Genomic DNA, 20,833 nt, shown 5'->3' with positions numbered 1-20,833 from the left:
GTTTGAAATTAAAGGTCAAACCGATGTCTCTAGTAAAAAGTACTAACAATGTTGGAGACAGAAGCATCGTCATCCCATAAGGATTCCCACGTCGTCACGGGTCGATGACATTCGATCGATCGTCGGCTGTTTGATGATGTTTTTGCAATACCCGCCTCATACCAGGAACGCTAACGAGATAGATTTCTTTGTTTAAGAGATACCTTCAAGAAGGACGTCCAATGCACCGCAAGAAAGGAGGTTCTATTCCCAGATTCCATTTGATAATTGCAGCGTATCGCGGAGACATTTAAATTGCTTACGAGGTATATTTTAAGCCCCAAAAAGGACAGACGAGATAATGAGGCTAAAAATATGATATGCAGGTTAAATAAATATCAAGCAATAACTAAATACGTTTTTATATTATTATTTTGATTGTTGGATAAGTTTAGTTGTTAGTTTATTGTGAATAAAATGTTTGTTCTAGCATTTGTATTACAAATGATATTCAAATTTTATAAAAGGTGTATCAAAGTTTGACCGTGGGTGTTGGGTGCGGCCGGCATAACTCCGATGGGGCCTTGATGTCACTACATACAAACTTTATTTATGTATTTAAATATTACGAGTTGATACTTCAAAGTGAACAGTTACATAAACAGTATCATTCGGAAATTTCCTCGTCGTCAGCTCTTCTTGTACAGATTTGTCCGGACCTACCCTTAAGGAGATATTAAGAAATTTCGTCATCGTATTCTCTTCCTGTACCGACGGACCTACCCTTAATAAGGGGAGATTAGGCGTTAGTCATCAAGGTTTATTTAACTTCATTATTTGACAATTTATCAATATTTACGAAATCATTTTCTTAACAACTCAAACTATGGAAAATGTAAGATCTAACTTTTAAGGCATTGCATACTTTAAATGAAATTCGTATAATTTACTAAGTGACATAATTAAACATTACACACAAAATAAAACATGTAATGATGCCATTGTGCCGCCAAAAACCAGCAGCATACTTGATAAGGCCGCCCCAACACGCATGGGAACAATTCGGAATAAAAAATCGCTTGCGCGCCTTACGTACTTTTGAATGAATTAATATACGATGCGAGACATGACATGCGTACGATATTCGACTTTACGGTCTCCGAGTCGTATAAAACCTACTTTCTTTATTCCAACATTCGGTGTGCCATACAGGGCGGTACGTCACTCGAAAAATTCCATACCCTTGTACATTCGTGTTTTAATGTTATTAGACAGGTATTTTCTAACACGTGTTAGAAAACAAAGGTTGCAAGTAAAAACACAAGGTCCTTTTTAATTGCCGTCAGAATGTTTGAGGTTGAATTTAATTTTGGTATTGCAATGCGTTTGTGTTTTTACATCGAATTTTTGTAATTGCTTTTACTGAGCAAAGTATTCTATTTTCAAACTTTTTGATCTTTATTGTATTGAAGTTAGATTTTTTTTAAACAATTTTAATCAAGGAATATCTTGCTAATTTTATAAATACGAAAATCTAGATGGATGGATGGACGGATAGACGAATGTATGTTTGTTAAAATTTGTATCATAAACGGCTGAACAGATATCGAATAAAATTGGCAAAGAAATAGAGTATAGTCTAGAAGAACACATCGGCTTACTTTTGTTTTTCCTTTAATTCCACGCAGACGGAATCGCAGGCGAAAGCTTATATCTATACTATTATAATAAAACGTAAACACACACTTTGGTGCCTAAGATGTCAGCAATTACAGCATGTTTTTGCAGAATTCTTTTTTTAATAAAAAGTCCTACACTTACGTCACGCTTTAGCCTATATATTTTCATGCCATTAAACTTTGGGGGTAAATATTTCGGATAAAAACCCTAATGTGGGAAAGAGACCATAAGTTGCTGCGAACATCAAGGAAACAAGGTTGCCATGTTATGTCATCATGTCATGTCATTTTGACATTTGCAATTGATAATTTGACACATGTAAACAATCAAATAAAGTATTCATAATTTCATGCGAATGAAGTCGCACGGGAACAGCTAGTAATTCATAAATTAATAAGTTTATAATCTAATCATCCAGTTTATCTGTCTCCGCAATATATCAGTGTTAACACTACTATTTTCTACAGTTTTTTGTTTGTACAACTTTACGACAGCGAAGCACATTTTATGTTCTTGCTTCTCTTATCTTTAGTAGCAATAATTCCATGTATTCTTGCCTTCTCTCAACCATAAACCGTTTACAGCTTTACTTTAATTAACGAAAAACTTCAAAAATACTAACAGACGCTGCTCCTTAAAGATAATAACGTCTTTGTTTGTGACATGAAAAAAATTGCAATTAAAAATTGGTGAAAACAAAATCGAATGTTTTAATACTAAACCAACTTATCGCAATCATTACAATGCAATTAAAACACCTAGTATGTTTTCCTACTAATTATAAAGAAAAAATCAAACAATCTAATTGTAAAGGTAAACCTTATTCTAAAACGAGCTGTCGCCCGCAAACTTCGTTAGCGCAAATTCGGACCACGCCATTTTGACAGCGCGGAATTTAAAAAAAGTAGCCTATAATATGCCCGTCTATGTCAGCAACCCTAAGTGAAAGTCCGGTCGGAATCGGCTCAGCCGTTTCGGAGATTACTCGGCACAAGAGCGGCTTGCGGACAGACAGAAAAAAGTTTTTAAATGCGATTTTCATTATAAGCAACGCAAATACATCATCATCCCGAAATCTGTAATTTTTCTTTTGATATTACAGACTCTCCAATTTTATTATATGTATAGATAAATAAGCACATTAGAGAAACTTCAGACGAGCCTCATAATACAATATATTCACGCCAAGTCATGTGTCACACTAAAATTGGAAAGTAAAGGTACATGCATACTGTGTCCCGCGCCCACATCTGCGTAGGCGCAGTTGACAAAACCACAGACGACTCGGGTACATTCACTGAGTCACATACTGCGAGCATAAACATAAGCGACGCGGAAAGCGATTCCATAAATTAAATTAAATTAAATTAGGACCTCTGTACAAGAAAAGCTTCAAGGAAATATAAAAATACAAGCAATATAAATGCAATAATATAAATTGTAAGTTATTTTTGATACATAAAGAATGTTAGGAGTAACACACACGGATAACTTAAAGTTGCGTCGTCAACTCGTAATATTCTTTAAATTTAAAAAAAATCATTTTCGACACCGTCCTTTTGATAGTAGAATTAATCTTACTAAAGGTTGCAGTTAATAAAATTGATACAAAAAATATTAAAGCAACAAATAGTTTAACGCTTCCGCTTATAGCTTGTACCAACATCTGTTTAAAATTGATGCTACTATAAATATATGAAGATATTCATAAAGCTAGAAACAACTTATTCGACAGATGGTGTCCATTGAAACAGATGGCAAATTTTTTTGAATAAATTAAATAAACTTGTTCAATAAAAGTTTACCAAACTATTGTGATTTCTATTGTTATCTAAGTTATAAGTCTAATTCATAGATCCTGTATCATGGCAAATTAATTATATTTTTACAAGTTTTATAAAGTTTTTGAAACAATAACGTCGATATAACATATTTTAAAAAACAAAAAAAGTAATACTATGAAGGTAAAGGGGATGATGAATGTGCTTTTAAGGTCCTAGGAAGTATATTGACATAATCAACACACGGTCATACTAATATAAATGCGAAAGTTTAGATGGATATTTGTTAGTATATGTAGCCTAAACGTCTGAACGGACTTCGATGAAATTTGGTATAGAAATAGAGGATAGTCTGGAAGATCGCAGACTACTCACTTTTGTTTTTTTTTTGTTCCATGTGAACGTAGTCGCGGGCGAAAGCTAGATTATTATAATTAGTTACGACACGTCTAGCGTTCAAAAAGGCGGAACGCGACTTTATAAGTAACAAGTTCCATTGATATCCGTAAAGCGGCCATTCACGTTCCTTACAGTGTAGGCCAGCCGCCCGCGGATCCATTGTTGTTCCGTGCGTGGCTTTAAAATCGTATAATTACTTATCGACATGGAAATTAACACGTTGTTTTGTAATTCCACACCAGACGATTCGAAATAAAATCGCTAAGCGGATTTTAATTAAGAGATTCGGTTGATTACGACCGATTTAATTTCGTACCAATTAGACGGCACATACTCTTAATTTAGTTTTAAGGCAACGCCGATGGCGCATTTTGTACAATGTCATTATCCTCTCACTTAAACTGTTTGAAATTCTGCCAAAAGCTGGCCGTTTTAAAAGCTCACGAAAATTTTAAGACGTTTAGTTATCTTATAAAATTGTCAATTTAATCAGGCTTAAAATTAGGCGTTGATCATTGTTATTGTTACGTACTTCTCCTAGTCTTCTGGTTAGAAGACCTTTTAACAGTACAGGCTCGGAAATCCGCGGTATTCCACTTACAGAAAAATTGTCTCGTCTCTTACAAGACATTTACCGCCCTTATAAACTACTAAGATTGCATCGAGTTGCGCTTCCAATGAGGGTACAAGTGACCAAACTTTTTTCTTACGGACACATTTAAAAGCTGTGTCTTGATGTCAGCGTTGTCTCGATGCGAACAAAACGGTTGGACACCGTCACATTCCCCGATAGTACGTATTTTTGCAAAAACTTTTATTTTACTAATATTATAAATGTGAAAGTTTAGATGGGCGTCTGAGCGGACATTGATGTAATTTGGCATAGGTGTAGAAGATAGTCTGGAACAAGACAAGCTAGTTTCTTTTGTTTTTTTTTTTTAATTCGACGGTTAGGGAGAGAAAGCGAGTAAATTTATATTTATCTCGAAAAATCATTTCTTTACACTGTTACTAAGGTAACATATAAAGTTTCATACATCGCCCACTATTCTTGAGACGAGATTATTCCACAATACCTGTCAATAAGTTGATAAAATTTTAAGTGGAAATAACCGGTTGTTTCAAATGGGACAGCAAGTTAATTGTTCAGCCAATCTCTTCTCGTAATATACAGAAATTTCATAACTTAACGTATATTTGTAATCAACCCACATGTTTTATATGAATTATTAATTAAGTTTGTTTTAAGTAATATTCAGGTTCAGATTTGTTACTGCATTGACAACTGATTTTATAATTTTTGGAGTAATTTATTTGTTCTTTCAGACTATTTGGATATACGTAGTAACAATCATCGATCCATTATAATATTAGTATTTACTAGCTTTTGCCTGCGACTCCGTCCGCGTGAAATTAAAAAAGTAAGTAGCCTATGTGTTCTTCCAGACTATGCTCTACATCTATACCAAATTTCATAGGAATCCGTTCAGCAGTTTAGACTACAAACTCTAACAAACATCCATACATCTAAACTATCGTATTTATAATATTAGTAAGATTATATTATACTCTGTTACATTTTATATCTTGACCCTTAAAACTCAAGCTATATGAAACATGATAAGGTTTTAGTGGAACCCTTACAAGTTACTAACTTGCGCTCAATTACATCGGACCCTAATATCTATCAGTTATAATATCAAAATATTTCTTGACCTTTTGCACCTGTGTCCGTATCGTGCATGCGCAGGTATCCTTCTCGAGTTACAAGAGATCCTTTAGACCCTTATTTCACTAAGCGAACAATCACACGTGTCTGTACGGTACAGTAATCGTGACCATTTTTAAATAATTGGGCACGTGTATTTACGATGTGTTTCCACTGGCGTTAAATAAAATTATATTATTTCTGTTTTTTAAGGGATTGATGATTTGTTTTTATACAAGGGTACAGGAGTTCGTGTTTGTTGCTTAGTGGAAGTAGGGTCTAAGTTGCGAATATACTGAACACATTTTGCTGTGTACATGACGTAATTCAAGATTCGGCTGAGCAATTTTGATAACACATTCATTTGAATTTTGCTTTTGTCTGTTTGTATAAATATTAAATTAGATATTTTGTAAGTGCAACGAACTTGCATTATTAAGTTTTTATATTTTTTATTTTGTGTCTACTAAGTTGGGTTGTTTCTGAGTTGAATTAGATGACAAAACTAAAAATGAAGTTGTTTCTAGTTTGAAAACGATAAATTATATTATCATATTAATCATAATTTCATACTAATATTATAAATGCGAAAGTTTACATGTATGGATGTTTGTTAGAGTTTGTAAACTAAACGGCTGAACGGATCTCGATGAAATTTCGCATAGTCTTTCGTATAGTCTGGAAGAACATATAGGCTTTTGTGTTTTTAATGCTATGTGGAGGGAGTCGCGGGCCAAAAATAGTACGACATATCTATGACCTTGTGTACTAAGATTTTCACTTACTAGTTAACTCTCTTATGATGTTATTAGTACAAAAAGGAAATAAAAGTGAAATAAACAGTAAAGTATAGGAAGTATGTAAACTTTCTGTGGTACTCTAACCAAATTTCTGAACTGAAAAATGTACGTTTTTTTTATTTATTTATTTTATTAATTACAATCTGTTCAGTTGATTAAAACATTTGAAAGACAAACACCCAAAAATTAGTGTTTATTTATGTAAAGAAGATTTGAAAGCATCAATAAATTATCGAAGAGAGATCGTAGGCATAATAATGGATTTAGAACGCCATTTTGAACGCGTGAAAATTGATTATAACGATGTTAAATCGAGCAAGTTCTGTGTGTGGGTGACAAGATATCTTCACGACCATACACAGCCTACAGCTGGCAATAAAAATGATTGCAGTGAAAACGACACTCATCTATACAAATATTATAAAGAGGAAAGATTTGTATTTTTATGTATTGAAATAACTTAAACACTATTGGGCCAATTTCAAAAATTCTTTCACCATTAAAAAGCTACGATATCGTTGAGTAACATAGACTATATTTGTTAATTTAACGCAGGTGAAGTCGCGAGCAACAGCTAGTTAGAATTAAGACACTCTAAGTTTGAAATAGACGAAATGATATTTTTATGTAAATTCAGACAATCTCTTTTCGATATCCATAATTTGTAAAGAGAATTGTATTTCTGTTGCACACTAAAACCGGATTTTAGGTTGAAAGGGAATGAAATAGAAGGCAGATTTTAAGAATTAATAGATTATTTCTTTACTTTCACGTTAAGGTAATCTCATGTTCAATACATGAACGTGTGTGGGAATTGCACTTTAGATGAGGCATGTTGCTTATAAAACTAATGACAGATGATCATGCGTTAACTAATGCCGCCTCCAAACGTTACGAAACTCAGCGTTATACACGCCTCCACATTTTGCATGACGCTTACAATAGACCACCTAATGCACTAAAGATAACTATTAACCTAATACACTGCGATGAAATATTACAGTTTCTATTTCATGTTTTTTACCTCTGGAAAATACAGGATGTGTCTGTCTTATTGAAGATTATTTATTCAAAAACTCGACGAGTTTCGGAACAGAATTAGATCTTTTTCAGACAGGTTTTGAATTGCAACCAAGACGTAAGCCAGCGTTATTTGCTTTTATTACAAAGCAGTAAAATATATCTGCTTTTTAAATCATCTGTATGAAGATAAAGTCCGTGACGATACCTAAACTTTCATAAAATCATTTCCTATTGTCATTATACCGTAAATAAGAACTAAGTGTACACCATAATTGTTGTGCTATTTTAAATCGAATACATCGCAATCCCTTTACTAATAGGAATCCACACATAAGCCACGTAGTTGAGAACAATTATCCCTGCAATCCATCAAAAGAAGGCGGTAATTCCTGTAGCTTGATCGATCGCTTCGAATGCCATTAATTAGGGGACGTCTATGGTTTTTCAAAAGGACTTCATATCCTCTGTAATTAACACTAATGTCGTCTTTAACTTACAATCTTTACTGAACATAAGAGAGTCGTAATAAATGTCTGCCACTCAGGATAAAGAAGGGAACACCGGTAGAGGTAGAACTAGAAAGAGATGGATGGATTGCGTGAAAGGAGACATGATCAAGAAGGGAGTGATGACTGAGATGACGGACGGACTATTTGGAGGACGAAAACCCGGTGCGCCAACCCTACGGGAGTAGGATAAGGCAGGGAATATCCCTTAGTCTACACTAAACGAATAAGCAATTAGTAAAGTAAATAGAATTAAATGTAAACATGATAAATAGTAAAGGTCAAATTAAGACGAATTTAAAATCAACGAAATATGTAAAAAAGCATATTCAGATATTTTTTATCTTTCTACCAAAGCTAAACTGCAGCAAGATACTTGTAAAGGAAAAAGTAAAATAAAATTAGTATAGGACAATAATCGCTTAGCACCGTTTAGCACCTTTTTAATAAGTAATTTAAAAATGAACCTTAACACGTTAGACGTAGGATTGTAATTCAGTCACGCTCATAGGCTTTCGGTAGCTAGGATAATGAAAATATCATACAAAGATCCTCCAGTCCCTAACTCCCTAATAACGGTCACAATATTGGTACAAGTTTCTTCCCACGTTTATTAGTACAGCATTTGCATAAGAATCGTGACCTTATCGTTAAATAATTACAAGGAGCTGTGTTTATATTAATATAATATGGCAGACGTTTAACCTGAATACCTGAGCGGACTTTGAAAGGCCAATTTACACCAATTGTGGGCGAAATAAAGTTTGTTTCCACTGAACTATTTCATTGCAATCTAATGTGAATTATTCACAAAGATCCAAAAACTGGTATAAGTACTCGTATCGAAACATTAATTATAGTTAGTTCATCTATTACTTCGATACTCATATAAAAAAGCGAACACACACTTTTTGGTAGCGTAGGATGTCAGCAATCACTGCATATTTTTGAATAATTCCTTCTTTTATAAAAACCCTAACACTTACGACACGCTTTAGGCTATATATTTTCACGCTATTAAACTTAGGGATTAAATAAATTGGTAAAATACATTCTTGTGGGAAAGGTGCCATAAACTACAAGTAGCCAACATTAAGGAAGCAAGGTTATTATGGTAACAGTAGACATTTGCAATTGAGAATTTGACAAATGTAAACAGTAAAATAAAGTTTTTATAATTCCATGCGGATGAAGCCGCACGGGAACAGCTAGTTTATAAATAAAAACAATAAGCTTCAACAAATTTGTTCGTACAGGTTAATTTTTATAATCGTGTAGTTAAAGATTCAAGCTTGATAGATGCAAATATACGAGTATATGAGAAATAGTTATATGTGAAAACACCCTAATCATTTCGCCAAAATAACTAAAGATAAAACTCTTCAAAATTAGCCAAAAAGCCTATTAAAGTCTTAAAAATACTTCTACATTTCGTATGTAAAAGTACCTTAAGTTGAAGTAAGCGCACGTGGGCGCACCCAGTGAGAACCCAATCGATCATACCTGCGTGCCGGCGAGCCGCGGAGAAATCGACAATTTCGTCAAGCCGATAGCATCGCGCCTTAAATATGGATTTAGGGCCCTTTGAATGATTAATGGACTGTTACGTACACATTAGGCGCTCGTCAATTACATACGAGTATTTAAACGACATTAAAATTTAAAAACATAAAAAGAACTCTCAACAAAGTTAAACCTTAAACACTATTAAAATGAGGCTGAAATCGGCTTTCGTGCAATTAAGTAACATTTTAACTAGCAATAACCAATTCTTATTATTGCATACTGAATCTTCGGACAGTCACTAAGGGTATTTATTAGTGTAGATTTAGTAAAAAAAACTCCACTATTAAACATTACAGTCATGTTGATTACCACTGTTTAATTAATCACATGACTTTTAATTTAACTTTGGAAATATCGATTACTTTATTCAAATAATATAAATCCGATTATATTATCAGTATGACTCTTTTGTCCTTAACGTAAACATACTGGCAGAAAATAAAGTCTTAAAAAAATAAATAAAAGCCTCAGCCAGTTCTTAGAAACAAATAACATATAATTCTAATTGAATTCGCTGAGGTCTGAAGCGACGAGCCCGTTTAATGTTACAGCGTCCTTTAAAACTTACAGCTTATTAACAATTAGTTTTAACACCTAGAAAAAAAACATGAATTACATATTAAAACACGAATAATAAATTATACTTTCCTGGGTAAAGATAAAGATTTTATTAAAGCAAATAATAGTTCGAAATCGATATCTATACTAATGTTATAAAGAGGAAAGAATTGTAATTTTTTATTTTGTATATCATATCATATAAATATTATAAATGCAAAAGTTACAATGGATGGATGTTTATTAGCGTTTGTAGCCTAAACGGCTAAACGGTTCTCCGAGAAATTTGGCACAGGCTCAGAGTATAGTCTGGAAGAACATAACTGGAATAACTCAAAAACTACTTGGCCGATTTCAACAATTCTTTCACCATAAAAAGCTATGTTATCACTGAGTAGTATAGGCCATATTTTTTTAATTTCATGCGGAAGAAGTCGCGAGCAACAGCTAGTATTCTACTAAAATTCATACATTCCTGTCCGCTGTGCTCCTAGTAAGTCTATCTTGTGAAATCGATAACCAAAGCTTATCTACAGAGAGATGATATACTAAATTTAAAAACTTCGTCGTTGACCACCTCTGTGTTCCCGCCGCTCGTTTGCCCCCTCCTCATATAAAAAAATGAACATAAAGATATCGAGTCCTCTATTGACGTACAAAGCAATACTAATACAAACAGCCTCCGGCATAAAGTTCTGTACGCTTGCTAAATAAACAGTATACACTAAGTCTCTGTTTATCTACAATTGGATAGTATAAATATTTAGTTAAAACTTCTTAAAACGCTACATTAAAGTTTTAATGATTCTCGGCCGTTGAATATTATTTAAACTATATTATACAAGCCTTTGAAATATTACAAAACCTAATAATTAATTTCTTAATCTATAGGTACTAATATAAAGTGGAAAACTTTGTTTGTTTTTGTAATTAAATGACTCAAAAACTACTGGGTTAATTTCAAAAATTAAATGACTCAAAAACTACTGGGTTAATTACAAAAATTCTTTCACCATTAAAAAGCTACGTTGTTAGTGAGTAACATAGGTTCTACATAATTTTAATTATACGCGGGCGGAGTCGTAGGCGAAAGCTAGTGTCTAACATTTTTCTTATCCTATTTTGAGGGTTACTTAAATGTCCAGCGACTTTAAGAAGATACGACACACTCAAAGTTTATATTTAGGAGAGACTAGCTGTTCCCGTGCGCTTTCGTTCGCATCAAATTATAAAAACTTTATTATTTACTATTTCGTTGTTTATATTTATCAAATTCTCTTTTGCAAATGTCAAAATACCAAATACCTTATTATGGCAATCTTGCTTCCTTGATGTCGGCAGCAGCATATGGTCTCTTTCCCACATTGGGGTTTTTATCCAATTATTTACCCCTAAGTTTAATAGCTTGAAAATATATAGTCTAAAGCGTGATGTATGTGTAGGGCTTTTTATTAAAAAAAAATATTCAAAAATATGCACTGATTGCTGACATCTTAGGCAACAAAGAAGTGTGTGTTTACGCTTTATTATAATAGTATAGAAGTATAGATAGATTACTTTAGACTTCCTTTAGTGATCATTAAAATACCATTAATGCAACTATAAGATGGGTCAGATTTGCAAGCCTTCAATTATATTAACACGTTGTTTTTTTACTTTTTATACCGTGTTAGCATTAATTTTGAAAATAGGCTCTTTTAGTTTATTTTAATTAAAACATTGTTTGTATCGCGAAATATTTAATCTGCTTAAATGTTTTAAAATACTGACGGAATTTTAGATTTATTTTATCCTCTAATGGATTACGGCATTCATCAATATAAAGTACACAAAAAATATAAATTAATTGTAGTTACAAAAAATTTGATGTAAACATTGTGTTTAGAATAGCATATAAAGTTTTCTATCAGTTTCAGGCGATATCCTGTTTATTTATAGAAGCCATGTAAAATCTTTTTGAGATCGGACAAACATACAAAAACCTTTAACATCTTTAACAGTGGTAGTGCCCGCTTTACCATCTTAGCACGAATTGACCGGCACGTCCGGTGTAATACCACGACCACACAGAAGACAGGCGTGAAGTGGAAGTAATTCCGTGATTCGTCTGATGAGTGTGGTGCCGGAGGCCTAATTTAAGTCCCTTTCTTTTACCACCCTTTTCTTATGAGAGGATGGGAAGGGAAAGTGGATTTGACGATGGAAGAGATGCATAGGAAAAGGAAATATCCTCTTTATGTCCGTCGGAGAAGGGTAGGCGACGCATCTGCAATTGCAAATGTCTATGGGCAGCGGTCGCTTCGCCATTTTGGCGGATTCAGGTGGCCGCTTGCTAGTTTGCCATCTTATGTTATAAAAAAAATCCTGTATCTAATATTATAAATGCGAAAGTTTAGATGGATGGATGGATGTTTGTTTGTAGTCTTAACAACTGAACGGATGTAGATAAAATTTGGCGTATATGTAGATATATAGAGCAGATTCTGAAAGAACACATAGGCTATTTACTTTTGTTTTTTAATACCACGCGGACGGAGTCGCGGGCGAAATCTAGTAAGAAATAAATCTTTCATACCCGCAGTAATACGAGAGTAATATAAAACTTCTTCAAGCTTTAATATTTTATTAAATTTCGTTTGGATAATACTGTTACAAAATTTTACAAAGTATCGAACTACAAAGCTTTACCTTTGAAGTTTTTTCATCCAAACTAAATTATGAACGGTTACATATATTCTTCTGCAACTTTAAATATATTTAGAACTTTAAAATAACTTAGTTTCAATCAATATTTAAGTATAAACAAATTCTTAGATGCTTTTGGATTTCTATACTCATTTATTTGGAAAAGGAGACCTACTCTTGTAGATACAAGATACAATTACACTTACTTGGCATTTTAAGTAATAAAGATTTTTTATGCATTTATTGAGCAAGCGAAGCTAGGTCGGGTTACTAGTATGAAAATACAGCTAAATGATTGAATATACATGTGAAGACAACTTCGTATTCCGAGTACAAAGTCAATTAGAAATGTGATTTTAATTTGTATAAACAGAGCGAACGGTTGCTCCCATCACAATCCCGCGAACTCAGCCCGCGGCTACAGACTCCTAAAAGCGAACAAACATAACACGAAGAGTTTGTTAACCTCTTCCAACACTTTATCTTTCGGTTTTAGAGTAATTTCTATTAAATAATCTACAAAAGACCAATAAGTTTTACAACGTCGAAATAGGTTTGATACGCCTAAACACACACGCACACCCTACTTAATGGCGTATTATGTCAGCAATCGCAGCATATTTTTGAAGAATTCTTTCTTTAATTAAAAGCCCTGTCGTTCCTTGTGCGCACTGCAAAGGATTGGAACATGTTGCCGACATCAGTTTTCCCGTCCAAATATGACGTGGGGGCCTTCAAAAGGAGAGTGAACAAAAAAAAAATTACAATATAATTTAGACTATACATTTTCACGCTATTAAACTTAGGGGGTAAATAAATAAAAAAAATGACTATAATCTACAAGCTGCCAACATTAAGGTAGCAAGTTTATTATGGTGACGGTAATTTTGAAATTTGCAATTGAAAGGATGCATTTATTATACCAAATTTAACGTAAGCTATTAATTTACCTCTGTTCTAAAAAATAGTTCAATAGCGCATCTATTACCGTAAACAATAGTGAAGCGACCTAAATAACGGTTCACTGCTACTCGCTATTATAATATTTTCGCGGGACCCGTGCGCGGAGCTGATTGGACGCATGCCGTGTGAACGCGATAAACGCTAAATTATTGTTTACGATGTTGTTAATAGCGGTCTTGTTTGGTTAACGTGCATTATTATGTATATGTGTGGGTAACAGCGGAATAATGGCATCGACGCTTAAAAGCTTTCGCGGATAATCGCGTTGATTATTTTTCATTACAGCTCCTGAAACGTAAAATAACTGAATCTTGTAAAATATTCAACGCGTTATTATGTGAAAATAGCCACTTAATAAAGTTTGAATGAATTGACGTTTTACTATGAAAATTTTCAGGGCATCCACCTCTATGAAATATTTCAAACCTTTTACTACCGGTTTCTTAGTAATTTACTATATTCTGTCACATTGTGTTTACCTATTACTAGAAGATACTGACATTTTACTCAGTTTAAACTAAAAAATAATAACAAAATCACACTTTAGAAACTATTTTTATCTCACAAATTGCTATCGCCTTAGAGAGCGCGCACACATTTGAATAAACTATCGCACAACTAATTAGTCGCGCTTTGATTCCTGTGAGCTTAAGTGAAGATGCGCACACTACTCGATTTTTAGTTTTGCAACTAAACATTTTAGTGTGCTGCAAAACAATCGACAATCGCACAACAATTGTATCACAGATTAGACAAAGATGTGCGCTCGCTCTTAATCTATGAGGTGTTCACTTAACTTTAAATTTAGATGTAGTAATAAATCTTCTAAACATAGCCTTGTATAATAAAGTTAGCAACAGCTATAACAAGAGACGTTTAAAATACAGCCGCATCCTACGGACAGCTTCCAAATCGGATTGTAGTCATTTAGGCGCCGCCAACGCGGGTCCCGCAGCGTCACTCGGCGTGACGCCAAATTCAATACTCAATATACAAACCGTCTACCAACACCCTACATCTATTGATATTATTCTTGTTAAGAAACACTATTCATTTCTAACACCAGAGGCCACAGATAAAATATTTTATAAAATAACTGTTATAGCAGTTATTTTTATAGCTTATAACGCTGTTAAGTTTCGTTGATCACATCCCTTTTCTGTTTTAAGTAATCGAACAAAAAAAATTAACAAGAATAATGTAAAGTAGCTGTTGTTTGCAACTTCGTCGTAAAATTAAAAAATGTGATAAATTAGCTTTTTTATGGTGAAAGTGAAAAAAATTATTGAAATCGGCCCAGTAATTTTTAATTTATTTCTAAACATACAAAAACACAAATCTTTCCTCTTTATAATACTAGTATAGATATAAATCAAACTGAATAAACGGATTAAGTATTTGATGTCTGTTGTCGATGTTTCTAGATCCCAGTGTTGCAATATTCCGTATAGTAAACGCTTGTTTGGTAGTATAATGCGCGGACAACTTCCGGCTGAATAACAAATTGTATATCATTCAATGAAAACGAAGGTTATCATTGAATTTTTTAATGTTGTTTTTTTTTATGTTTATGGTACGCGCTAGCTTAATAAGTAGCTGTTTACACTTCTTTTGAAGATCTCCATAACATTTTCTTCTTTGTCGCTTGAGTCTTTGCAGACTCGTCGTGGTTATCACGTATCAGTGACCCGCTTCACAAGACGCCGCCGCTCCTCCCTGTACGCTGCTTTTTTCGCACATTGATGCAAAGGTACGTCCATAGCCGTTCTAATCTGATCAGTCCATCTTATAGCCGATCTTCCTCTAGGTCTGGTGCCCTCCACCTTACCCTGTACTACCAAGCGTTCTATGGACTCGTCCATATTTCAGAGGCGTACAAGAAAATGGAGAACACAAGTGATCTTACAAGCCGGGTTTTAGTTGCTTTAGTAATGTCACGATAATATATTTGGACGGAAAAACTGAGGCCGGCAACTAGTTTCAGTACTGGAGTACGCATAAAGAACGACGATTCAAACTTTTTCATTCGAAGTCGCGGTACATCAACTACAAAAGGATGGTATCTGGCCGTATGCCTGACCATCCGATGGTAAATTGGTGACGGTGGTATCGTGCAGTTCCTGCGCACTCTCCAAAATATAGCCTGTTATTTGTTATTGATAAAGCTGGCGAAAGTAATATACATAGCTTAGTTCCTTTCTTATTGACTCTAAAAATCAATACACAGCGATGCCGATTATGAGTAATCTAAACAATGGTTTCCATTGCATAGCCTCTACAAACCTGTATTACCATCTCACTAATTCTTTTTGAAAAAAGGAGACAGCATTATGTTTTTGTACATATATTTTGTCAATGGAAACCCTCACCTCAAACATGATTGTGATCGTATGTACCTTTATTGCGTAGATTGTGTTGCGTACTTTGTAAAATGACGTTATAATTAAACGAGGACTTTTCCACGTATAATCGAAAATGTTTGTTACCAAAAGCCTCTGTTATTTGTAACGGAAATTATAACATCATTACTAAGAAGCTATTGATAACCAAAAAAAAATGTTAGCCCTAACGTTTGTATAATCAGGGAATCTAGCCTTGTTCTACGTTTTGCGACGACACGCTATAGTAACCAGAAGGACGCAGCTTGTTTTTCAACTGCAAAATAAGAACTGATACAATGTACACGGCAACGACAACTTCAAAGATACGTTGAAGTCAACCAGACAGTAGTCTGGTTGACTGGCGTAGATCCCAACATAGGACATGCTCTGAACTTTTAGTATCTTTTAGTATCTGATATTTTATATAGTAGTATAGTGAGCTTTGTAATGACATTGCAACGATTCAAATTTTCTCTGATTTCGAATGGGCAACACCTTTATCTAAACTATCGCACAACTATGCGATTATCGATTGTTTAGCCAATTTATGTACCTTCATATAAGCTCATAGGAATCAAAGCGAGGCTAAACAGTTGTGCGATAGTTTAGTTTCAGTGTGCGCACGGTCTATGAGTATAAATCTTCTTCTTCGTCCTTAGCTCTACAGCCCTTTGTGGGCCTTGGCTTGGTCAAGCAATTTTTTCCACTTCGGTCTATTACTGGCTACCGATTTCCAGTATATTATGCCAACATTCTTTGCGTCAAGATTTACACCATCTACTCATCTCAACTTTGGTCTTCCTCAATCTCGACGACCTTTAAGGTTGCTCGCCATAAGGGATTTTGGCATCCTGACTTCGTCCATCCTCTGCACGTGACCAGTCCATTTGAGCCTGGTTAGCTTAATGTGGGAAGCCACATACGGTTCTTGGTTGAGTATTGAACTATTAATAATTCAGATTTGATGGATATTTATATGAAAATTGAAAGCAAGAGCGACATATCTAACATAGTGTAGAATACATTCAATAGATGGTGACATTAACGACATACGTGCTCAGGAATCCGCAGCCCGTAATATATTAGTCTCAGATTAAAGCTATCAACACGAGTTATGCTGTAATATCTTCAATATTGAATATTACATTATACTATTACGTTATTAATTTATCATCTCTATTCCCTGTTAAGTTTTAGTTCTAACAAAATAACTAAATCAATAAATGTTGACGTAGATTAACGAATTAAACTCAATATTTATCAATCACTAGCTTTCGCCCCTGACTCTATTCGCGTGAAATTAAAAAAAAAGTGTATGAGCCTATGTGTTCTTCCAGACTACCCTCTACATCTATGCGAAATTTCATCAAGATCCATTCAGCAGTTTAGACTATAAACTCTAACAAACATCCATCTAAACTTTCGCATTTATAATATTAGTAAGATTAACATATTAAATAAATAATTAATGTTAATTCAAGCGCCAATAGCCTAATGGTCTGTGTTACTGACTACCGATCTTGCGATCGAGAGTTTGAATCTCGCCATTCGATTAATGTCCTGAACCATGTCCTAGGACAAGCCTAGCTTAGTTAGAGTGGTTAAAGGAAATATTAGTAAATGAACAAAAAAAAAATTAGTTAAAAAAACATTAAGTATGGAAAAAGTCGTGAATTCTGATGTTATTCCAAATGCAATGTATTAATCCAAATACAATTTGTTTTGTTAATACTTATATGATCTAATACTAAATAAGGTTTACATACTACATTACAAAACTACCAGAAGTTCATTACATTCTGATCTAAGCTAGGTCTATGGTATTTCAATGTCTTATTCCAAATAACTTTTATATCTATTTTAACACTTTACGAATATTTACATCTATGAAATATGACATAGATTAACAGAACTGCCGCAAATATCATTCTAGAAATATATAACTGCAGAACTCCAGATATTTGTATTGATGTTTCCATCCTTTTCATTATCTTTGACAAAAAAGGGACCCCAATATGTTAATACAAATATGTCAGCAATCGAAACCCACAGTAAGAAACACCAAAGAAACCGGGCATGGTTTCGTAATGTATCGCTCGAGGCGCATTTTCACCCACGCAACATTCAAATGTTTTGTATGTAAGTAATTTAAATAGCATATTTGTTCAGTTACGCCTTTATAGATGAGAGGTATTTCTAAACTACAAGAAACGGCCATTCAACCACTTATGTTAGTACTAAATCCAAGGACAGAATTTACAAAGTTAAACGGTTATAAAGCCGACAATAGTTTAAGATTGACCTGTTCAATTTTAATTGAAAACTCGGCTTGTTTAGTTCAATTCTTACGTGTCTAAAACTGAAGGTGTGAGCGAGCGTCATTTTTATACAAAGTTCGACATTTGAAAATACATAATTACGTTTGTTTTTGTTTTTTTTTCGAATTAAAACAAAATCAAAACATCTTGACATAAAATGATACAGTACACACATATAGGAATAATAATTTAACGTGAATTATTAGGTAGAACATATAATCTAAAATATACTGAATTTTATGTAGATATTCACATTTCAAATACATTCAATTTATTATTTTATATTCATAACTAACGTAAATCAATTGATTTCCAAAATACTTTTGTATCTATACCAATATTATAAAGAGGAAAGATTTGGATTTTTGTATGTATTTGATTATCGTAAAAACTACTGCCCATTAAAAAAAAATCACGTTTAAAAAGGTATTTTATCCGAGAGTAAAATAGGCCGTGTTTTTACAATTTTTTACGTGGACGCAATCGCGAGCAACACCTAGTTAACTGTAATTATGTATGTGAAGCTTCATAGCCACTTACTTCTATGGAGAACGTAGATTGCAAACGTTGATAACAAAGTTATGTAAACTATGTAATAACACAGCAATTCACTATTTACTTCACTTCTTTTTTTTAATAGAAATAGATTTTTGTTATTCTATACTTCTATACTATTATAATAAAGCGTAAACACACGCTTTGTTACTGCCAACATCAAGGAAGCAAGGTTGTCATGATGTCTATGTCATTTTGCGGATGAAGTCGCACGGGAACAACTAGTCTATTAATATTTCCTTTAACCATTCCAACTAAGCTCTAGGCTTGTGCTAGGATATCCTTCACAACGGTCGAGGGTTCGAATCCCGCCATTCGACTATTAGAACTATATAGTTTTCCCTCGAGATCGGTAGTCCGTAGCCCCATTAGGCTATTGGCGCTGAATTCATTTCTTTCTTTCCTACTACAAAAAAACTTAGGTTCTAAAAGGTCCATAGCATTTTCCTTTTCTAACTTCATGACCTCTTTTAACCTAAACCCCGTTACTTCTTAAAACTTATCTATTTATTTTAGTGGTGAACATTTGGAGGTAACATTACAATGATGTCAGCATTCTACGATAGTCAATTCAATCCGACTATATTAGTTAGGCTAGCTCATAACCGCGGAGGTTCTAGGTTCGATTTCCATTCAAATATCGAGAGATATAAGGAAAGTAAAATTCTCTTTAAATTTAATTACAGCAGCATATTTGCTGATTATATACTAGGTTTCGCCCGCGACTCCGTGCGCGTGAGTTAAAAACAATAGTCAGTAGCATATATGTTCTTCCAGACTATCCTCTACGTCTATGCCAAAGTACAGAGATTAGTTGAGCCGTTTAGGCTTATAACTAACAAAAATCCATACATCTAAACTTTCGCATTTATAATAGTAGTAAGATAGAAAATGCTCTGATCAATAGACATATCATTGTTTTTTATTTGCATTTAAGTTTTATTAATTAACCAGATATGTTTCCTATGTTTTGATTTTGTGTATAGAAACATAAACATTGACAGAGACGGAGTTTGAACACATTGTCAATGGCGATAAAGCCCTGAATGAATGTAATTCAACGCAGTCTAAACAAAATGAATCGTTCTTTACACTCACCTTTCCGCTCTAACGACCGCTCATTGTCGACAAAGAGGCGCCCACCGGGCCGACGCGGGCGCAGCACTATGCATCACGTCACTTCCTATCCCATTCCATTCATAAAACACAAAACATCCGTATATGTCATTCGATATTCAAAAACTGACACCTCGAAATTCGTGTCACTGGCAACACTGAAGCACTTTTATAACTGGTTTTTGAATACCGTTCCGAATTTCTTTTTGTATTTTGCTTAAAAAAGTACTTTTTATCGAAACGTGTGTGTCAGTCGGCGCGCGCGCACGTTTGAGCGCGAAGCCTCCGTATTCGCCCCCGCGATTTTTGACGCGTGGGCGCCAAAACCTACGCGTGCGGGCTAAAGAGAATTTGCGTAATAAATTTAAGCAATAAAACACGAAACCGTCCGTATTTAATACAAATACGCTTTATTCGATGCGCTCGCAGTCGTGTAAAGACGACCGCCGTCAGCAGGGGACCGCATGAAAATGGCGAACTCTCTTTATAAGCTCATGTTAGAATTTTAAATGAGTATCGAATAATGCATCGGACATAAAAAGCCATCGTCGGCAGCTAACAATATTATGTGTGCTGTTGCGTTGGGAAGCGGCCCGTCGCCGAAGACCTTGTATGGTGAAACGGGTTCGTCTGCAGTCCCACACGTTTCGACTTTTTGTCGTGCGTTGCAGGAAAGAGCTGGGAATCAGTATCCACCGTAACATGATCTCCCTAGCTCACACGGTGTACAGGAGTCTCTTGTATAATTTAAGCGACTAAAGGGCTAGTGAGTGTCTTGTTAAACTGGTCACTTTACGCCAAGGAAGGAGCATTGT

The 20,833-nt window shown here is 34.3% G+C and overlaps 1 protein-coding gene across 1 annotated transcript in view; it reads right to left on the bottom strand.

The window, feature by feature from the left end:
* The window catches only part of LOC106103193, a 76,062-nt gene extending 55,559 nt beyond the window's left edge, over nucleotides 1–20,503 (bottom strand). Inside the window, exon 1 of the mRNA XM_013282881.1 lies at nucleotides 20,001–20,503. The gene's annotated coding sequence lies outside the window, so the exon portion shown is untranslated. The remainder of the gene's footprint in view (nucleotides 1–20,000) is intronic.
* Between the last annotated feature and the right edge of the window lie 330 nt (nucleotides 20,504–20,833).

This window comes from Papilio polytes, unplaced genomic scaffold (genome assembly GCF_000836215.1).
Source record: "Papilio polytes unplaced genomic scaffold, Ppol_1.0 DF823835.1, whole genome shotgun sequence".
Taxonomy (NCBI): domain Eukaryota; kingdom Metazoa; phylum Arthropoda; class Insecta; order Lepidoptera; family Papilionidae; genus Papilio; species Papilio polytes.
This window is presented reverse-complemented; position numbering and strand designations above follow the sequence as displayed.